Below are 8155 nucleotides of genomic sequence, written 5' to 3'. Positions count from 1 at the left end.
TTATCCTGGGAAGGCCATGGTTGCATGCAATGAGAGTTGTTCCCTCAACATTGCATCAACTATTGCGATTCCCAACAGAGCATAGGATAGAGGAGCTCAGAGGGGATCAACTGCAGGCAAAGAACTGCTCTATGGCAGTAATGAAATCCACCTGCAGCATACGGGAACCAGAAAGGGCAGAGATTGAAGACGAGGTCGTGGAAGTCCTAAAGGACGTCGGCAAGGAGCCAGCCGAGAAGAGTGAAGAAGCCCTAAAGAAAATCCTCGTCCAGCAGGGGGATGAAGAACGCTTCTTCTTTCTCGGCTCGGGCTTAGCCGAAGAAGAGGAAAAGGAACTGGAGGCTTTCTTAAGAGCAAGCATTGAGGTGTTTGCCTGGACGCCTTACGAAATGCCAGACATTGACCCCGAGGTCACTTGCCATAAGCTGAACGTAGACAGGTCAGCCAAACCTGTAATCCAACGAACAAGAAGACCGACATTGATGCATGTTGAGGCAGTGGAAGAGGAAGTAGATAGACTTCTAGAGGCCAGAGCCATTCGAGAGGTAAATTACTCGACATGGCTATCGAATACAGTGGTGGTGAAGAAAAAGAATGGTAAATGAAGGGTCTGCGTGGACTTTACCAGCCTAAACAAGGCCTGTCCCAAAGACAGTTTTCCTTTACCCAAGATTGACCAACTGGTGGATGCCACTTCAGGGCATGGAAGGATGAGCTTCTTGGATGCCTACAGGGGGTACCATCAGATAGCCATGTATCCCTCAAACGAGGAGAAAACTGCGTTTATTACCCCAAAAGGACTATATTGCTATAGAGTGATGCCTTTTGGGTTAAAAAATGCAGGAGCAACTTACCAGAGATTGGCAACCAAGATGTTCAAACACCTAATTAGCCGAATAGTGGAGGTATACATCGATGACATGTTCGTGAAGACCAAGGAACCTAAAGACCATCTGGAAGACTTAAAGGCAGTCTTTGACATCCTAAAAACATATCGGCTCTGACTCAATGCATCAAAATGCGCATTCGGAGTTGGATCTGGTAAGTTCTTGGGATACTTGATGACCAGAAGGGGCATTGAGGCCAGCCCAGATCAGATCAAGCCCATCCTAGAACTGAAAAGCCCGACATCGGCGAAGCAAGTACAGATGTTGACTGGAAGGGCTGCAGCTCTGAATAGGTTCATAAGCAGAAGTTCTGACAAATGCAAACCCTTCTTCAACTTAGTGAAGAAGGCCACAGACTTCTTATGGACAGAAGAATGCGAAGTCGCCCTGGCCGACTTGAAGAAGTATCTGACCACGGCTCCAGTTCTCTCAAATCCAGAACCTAGAGAGGAGTTGTTCCTGTACTTAGCAGTTTTGGAACATGCAGTAAGCGCAGTGGTAATCCGAGAAGAAAAAGAGGAACAAAGGGCTGTTTACTATGTAAGTAAAGCCCTGGCTGATGCAGAAACCAGGTATTTATCATTGGAGAAGTTAACGCTGGCCTTAGTAATGGCTTCAAAGAAACTGAACCACTACTTTCAAGCTCGCAAAATTATTGTGCTAACTGAACATCCTTTAAAGTCCTTGTTACAGCAGGGAGACCTGACAGGCAGAATAGCAAGATGGGCAGTGGCCTTGGGCCAGTATGACCTGGAATACAGACCCAGAACAACAATCAAAGGCCAAGTTTTGGCAGACTTCGTGGCTGAGTTCACGCCAGGATCATCGAACATTGGGCTCCGTTAAGCCAAGGTGAACAATGTCCAAGCGAGCAAAAAGGAGCCCAGCCGAGGGCAACAGAACAAAGGAAAGAAGAAAAACTTAGGCCCTGCAACATTTACATCGGCGACTCCTTTCGACTGTTTGTTGATGGGAATTCAAACCGACAAGGAGCGGGGGTAGAAGTAGTACTGGTATCTCTAGATAGACAGATACTAGAACAATCCATTCGTTTGGGGTTCAAGGTCTCAAACAATGAAGCAGAGTATGAAGCACTGATTGTAGGACAGAAACTGGTAGTAGTAGTAGAAGCAGATAAGGTGATAATCTTCTCTGACTCCCAACTTATAGTCAACCAGGCAACGGGCCAGTTTGCAGCCCGAGATGAGAGCATGTTGGCCTACGCAAAAGAGGTCAGCAGGTTGGTGGCCTTGTTTCAGAATTGCCGACTACAGTAGGTTAGCCGAGATGATAACAGTCATGCTGATGCCCTGGCCAACCTGGCTAGTGCAATACAACCTGGAAAGGTAAGGACGATAATGGTTGACTACTTGTCGGGCCCGAGCATCAAACCACTGACCACAGAGCGTGAAGCAATGTGTGTGGACATGGGACCAAGCTGGATGGATGCAATAGTAGCATTCCTGAAAGAAGAAAAATTGCCAGATGATCACAAAGAGACACACAAGATCAGATTGAAGTCGGCAAGATTCAGTCTAACAGCAGAGGGACATCTCTACAGAAGATCCTTCACTGGACCCCTTTTGAGGTGTGTACATCCTTTACAAGTTGAAGATTTTTTGTACGAAATACATGAAGAAATATGTGGAAGCCACGTTGGGAGCAGATCGCTTGCTCATAGGGCCATTACACAAGGGTATTGGTGGCCCTACATGCAGAAGGATGCAGAAGCCTATGTCAAGAAGTGTGAAAAGTGCCAAAGGTCTGCACCACTGATACACCAACCAGCAGCAAACCTGAACCCAGTATCCAGTCCTTGGCCATTCGCCCAATGGGGCATGGATCTTGTTGGAAAACTACCCCAAGCAACTGGGCAAAGGAAGTACCTGCTGGTAGTAACAGATTACTTCACCAAGTGGATAGAAGCTGAACCCTTTGCCAAGATCCGAGACGTGGATGTGAAGAATTTCATATGGAAAAATATCATCACCAGGTTTGGGATCCCAAGAGCACTAGTTGCAGACAATGGAACACAGTTTGACAGTAAGCTAATCAAGAGCTTCTGTGCAAAGTTCAAACTCAAGAATTATTTTTCCACCCCAAGTTTTTCTCAAAGCAATAGACAAGCAGAAACATCCAACAAAGTCATCTTGGATGTGATTAAGAAGAGGCTGCAAGCAGCAAAGGGAAAGTGGGTGGATGAACTGCCAAGTATACTCTAGGCATATCAGACTACGCCGAGAAGATCAACTAGGGAATCCCCATTTGCCATGGCTTATGGCACAGAAGCCGTCATTCCTCTAGAAGTCGGAATCCCAGGGATCAGAACCCAAGGAGCAGAGAATGGGAGTAATGACGTATTATTAGCCTGAGATCTGGATCTGCTGGAAGAAACATGGGAGAGAGCTGCAATTCAATTGGCGGCATACCACCAGCAGCTTGCCAAGGCTTATAATAAGAAGGTCAACCCAAGGGAGTTTCAAGTCGGTGACCTCGTCTTAAGAAAAGTCATCGGCAACAAGAAGGATCTCAGAGAGGGCAAGCTTGGCCCGAATTGGAAGGGACCCTATAGAATCATCTCGGTATTGGGCAACGGGGCATATCGGCTTGAAGATAATGAAGGCAAAGAGTTGCCAAGACCCTGGAATACTTGCAATCTGAAATTTTTCTATCATTAGACTTTCTTGTTCTTTGTTATTTGCCGAAGTAATAAATAAAGTTTTAGCTTGATTTTTTTACACTTATGATTGATAAGATAATTGACGATGCCTATGAAATACATACATAATGGGAACCCAAGTGGAGCTTAAGTTCACATTAGGGGGCAGAGAGTTAGAAGATGGTTCCTGGTTCCTGGAAATGGAGAATTTACAAACTAAAATTAGTTTAACGCTTGTTGAAACTTGAGTTTACAAGTTGAAAGTTAAACCGAGGTCATGTTTAACACTTGTTGAAATTTGTGAAAAATTTACAAGTTGAAGTTAAACCGAGATTATGTTTAACACTTGTTGAAATTTGTGAAAAATTTACAAGTTGAAGTTAAACCGAGATCATGTTTAACACTTGTTGAAATTTGTGAAAAATTTATAAGTTAAAGTTAAACCGAGATCATGTTTAACACTTGTTGAAATTTGTGAAAAATTTACAAGTTGAAGTTAAACCGAGAACATGTTTAATACTTGTTGAAATTTGTGAAAAATTTACAAGTTGAAGTTAAACCGAGATGATGTTTAACACTTGTTGAAATTTGAGAAAAATTTACAAATTGAAGTTAAACCGAGATCATGTTTAGCACTTGTTGAAACTGGAGTTTACAAGTTAAAGTTAAAGTTAAACTGAGATCATGTTTAAACACTTGTTGAAACCTGAGTTTACAAGTCGAAGCTAAACTGAGTTTACGTTTAAACACTTGTTGAAATTTGTGAAAAATATACAAGTTAAAGACCAAGGTTGTACCAAAAGAAGTACTTATGTACTTGCTGAGGTAAACCGTTGGTGTGTATAACCGAGGTATTTCACTCCGAGAAGATTACACAGTCAAGGTGTACATTGAAGATATGCAAAATAATCTAAGTATAAGAGTTATACAAGAACAGAAAAAAGAAGGAACTTCGGCCTAAACATTGAAAAGTCATTGTTCAGAAATTACAAAAGTGGCACTTCGGCCAGATCCAAACTTACATTGATTCAAAAAGAAAGAAAAAAGTACAAAGTACAGAAAAAAGAAGAAGAACATCAAGTTAAGGCTCTTCAGCGCCTCCGGCTGGTTGGGTCTGGAGTTCGAAAGACTGCTGAGAAGACATCTCGGCAGCCTTCTCAGCCGCGAGCTCGGCATCTATTTCTTGAAGGGTTTGGTCGAAGCTCTTGTTGGCGATATGCACGTCCGATGTTGCCTTCTCAGGAGTAGCATCCTTGGAGACCTCCTCACCCTTCTCATCCTGAGTCAAGTCCAAGACTTGCTCATTTGGAGTAGGGGACTTGGCCCCAGCAGCTTCCTTTGACTTCCTCACCAAAGCTTCCTCTTCAGACTCAAAATCGTCTTCGGATTGGCTTGGAGTAGGGGGGAATGGCAGGGGCATGTCGTCAGCTTTCTTGAAGGGGAGTCCTCGGGGATGTCAAGCTTTTTTAGAGCGGCCATCCAACCAAGGGTGAAACCCTTGTTGCATGCCTGCTTCACTTGTTTTTTATAATCCTCCTTGACGTCGACCCCCCCCTCTGCATATGCCCTCTCATCGGCGGCCTTGATCTCGGCCTCCTTTGTGGGTAGGGCGTCTTAGAGTTCCTTTTGGGCCTCGGCCGTCTTTTCTTCGGCCTTTTTCTTTTAGGCCTCAAGAACTTTGTTAATGGCCTCAGCAGCTTCCGTTTTTTCTTCGGCATCATCCTTAGCTTTGACAGCAGCCTCGGCCTGGTCTGCCAAAGTCTTCATTTTTGCCTCAGCCCTTTTTATGGCCTTCTGTAGACTAGCAACCTCCCTAGTCTTGTCGGCCAACTCCTTCCTTGTCTCAAAAGATTGTATTGAGAAGGAGTGGGCGTGCTGGATCGCCTGAAGAAAAATGAACAAAGCAGAAATTATTAGAAAATTTTCTAAGTAAAAGAAAGAAAGAAAAATATCAAGTATATAGAACTTACTTGAACGGAATGCTGCAGCATCAGAGCAAAATTTTCGTATTCGCTCATCTAAGCATTACGATTAAGATCTTCGGGTAACAGCAAGGCGGTGGAAAGAGCAACGCCGACCTCAATGTTGTTGGCGCTATCACCAGCCTTAACCGGCTTATCGTCGATTGTAATTAGCGGGGAATCATGTTTTAACGGCCCCAAGGTTGTCGCAGAGGACGACCTTGGCCTCTTTGATCTAGTGGATTCGGATGGTTGGGCATCGGCGGGCCTCTTCTCGGCAGCAGAAGAGGTCTTATCACTCTCGGCCAATTTAGAAATTGGCAAGGTGTCCTCAGTATCAATCTGAGTCACTGTTGCCTTGGGCTGAGCCTTCTTCAGACGTTTTGGCTTTGGCTTTGGCTTTAGTTGAGGCTGGGTTTGTGCTGGTTGAGCATTAACTGAGTCAAAGATGTCGGCTAGAAGATCGTCAGCGACAACTTTCTTGTGACCTATCTCGGCGAAAATTACAGTTCTACAGCGGCATTGGCGTTGAGATGGTAGGATCAGATATGGAGCCGAGGTTGATGGCTACTCTACTGGATCAAAGGTCGATCCTTGATCTGGCCGAGATGTTGAAGTGATGGAAGGAGTAGTAGCGGACGGAGGAGACTGACTCTTCTTTTTCTTTTTTGGAACGTCGGGAAGAATCGACTTGTAAGTAGGAATGAAATTTAGCAGCAGAGGGGCTTTCCGCTTGTGGACTAGCAAATCCAATAGCTTCTTCAAGTCCTTGCTGGGGAAGAAAGACTTGCGAAAGCCCTTTGGTGGCTAGGGAAGAACTGCAAAAAGAAGAGCACAGACGTTAGAACAACGTATTGAAAACCTTAAAAAAGAGAGCAAGAAAAAGTGACACTTGGCCCTTACCATCTCCTTCCTCGAAAACTATTCGGCTTAGGGGATAAATGAGGAGGTCATCGTTTGGTTGAAACTCCCAGTTGCCCGAGATGATGAAGTAATCGTCTCCAGCACCCTTGTTTGAGTCTGGGAGGTCAGCAATGAGCTTGTACTCAGTGGATCTCGGCTTGAGGAAATAGATGTGGCCTTTTTCCGATTTCAGGCGACACATAGTGTAGCAGTACTGGATATCGGCAAGAGTAACCCTAGCATTCTCTTGTTTGGCTAAGGCTATTATATCATTGATAACTTGGTAAGAATTGATGGCAAGCTGCATTGGGTTCAATTTATAGTAATGAAGGATTTCTCGGAAAAAGGTATCAAAACCTAAGTCCACACTCGATAAAGGCCACTACTGGGAAATGCATGAGGTTCACATCGGGCATAATAGAATCCTCCTCCCCTGCCAACTTGAGGTGGACGTCGGCAGGGATGTAAAACTCTCGCCTAAAGTATTCTAATTTGGTCGGAGTGTCTACCCTATGCTTCCACATACCCATGACGTTAGCTTAGGGGAAAGGTGTATAAATTGGAAATAAAGTGTTCTGTAAAGGCTCAAAAGACCTCGGCAAAACCTAAAGTTCACGCTGGGGTAAGAATTTGTGAAGATCAGAGGGGGATTTGTTTTAGTTTTCCCTAAGGTTCGTGTGTTCTAGGGAAAATCTGAAACCTAAGTCTAAGCAAACGGAGATTGAAGGCAAGAATCTGGAGAAAATACAGAAAACACAAACAAGAGCAATGATTCAGAATCAAGAATAGTGGTGAATCATCAAGAACGCCGTGACAGAGTTTGTGCAAGGGTACAAGGCCAAGAACAGTGGCAAAAGTGAACAAATTTGTGAGCAATGTGTGAATATTCAAGAAAGGATTGGTCATAAACAGAATCACGAAGCAAACATACTCAAACACATGGTGAAAATTAAGGTACAGATTAAAATGATCGAAGACATGAGCAAGTTCGCAAAAATGACAGAGTTCGAGGTAAATCAAGAACTAAAACCAGGAGGAACAGTGGTTTACCAGAAAAAGTGAGGCCGGTGTGGGGATCGCCGAAGTCAGACGACGGTTGCAAAAGCGACAGAGAGGTGAAAATCACGCTGGAAGAGGTGAACGGAGCAAAGTTGCAGAGCTAGGAAAGCTTGAACAATGGCAGATTTTGGAGAAAAAGCTTCAGAAACGATGGTGTAAAGTGAAAAAACGGAGAGAGGAAGGACGTTTTGTCTAAAACACAAAAACGGCAGCAAAAAGGCAATTAATGTGCCTAAAACGACGTATGCATCAGACGACACATGCGAGAAAAATTCGACTTACAGGCGCGTATCGAGTACGATCCAGTGAGGGGAAGACGCGTGGCAAAAACGGTTGATTTATTTTGTATGACAGCTCATACGCGTGATAAAAGCTCTTGGATTTCTTGGTTTAATGACGCAATGACCTCGGCTGGTATAAAGATCTCGGCTAAATAAATGAAATAGGTTATTGGTTCTAAAAACCTTGATGAGACAGACTACAGGGCCTGGTCGTGTGAAGTCGACGAATTATGACGTCGGTAAATGGATGATACAGCAAGATGGCCGACATTATATACGATATGACGATATAGGTTCCATCACCTCAGGATGCCGAGGTAATAGAACCTAGGGGGCAGTTGTGGGGATATATTTTCTGAGTACCAACACGTGGCCAAGGTGACGTCGACGTGTCAGCCAGGGTGC

This window comes from Camellia sinensis, chromosome 2, assembly GCF_055761805.1.
Source record: "Camellia sinensis isolate YWXY chromosome 2, ASM5576180v1, whole genome shotgun sequence".
Classification (NCBI taxonomy): domain Eukaryota; kingdom Viridiplantae; phylum Streptophyta; class Magnoliopsida; order Ericales; family Theaceae; genus Camellia; species Camellia sinensis.
This window is presented reverse-complemented; position numbering follows the sequence as displayed.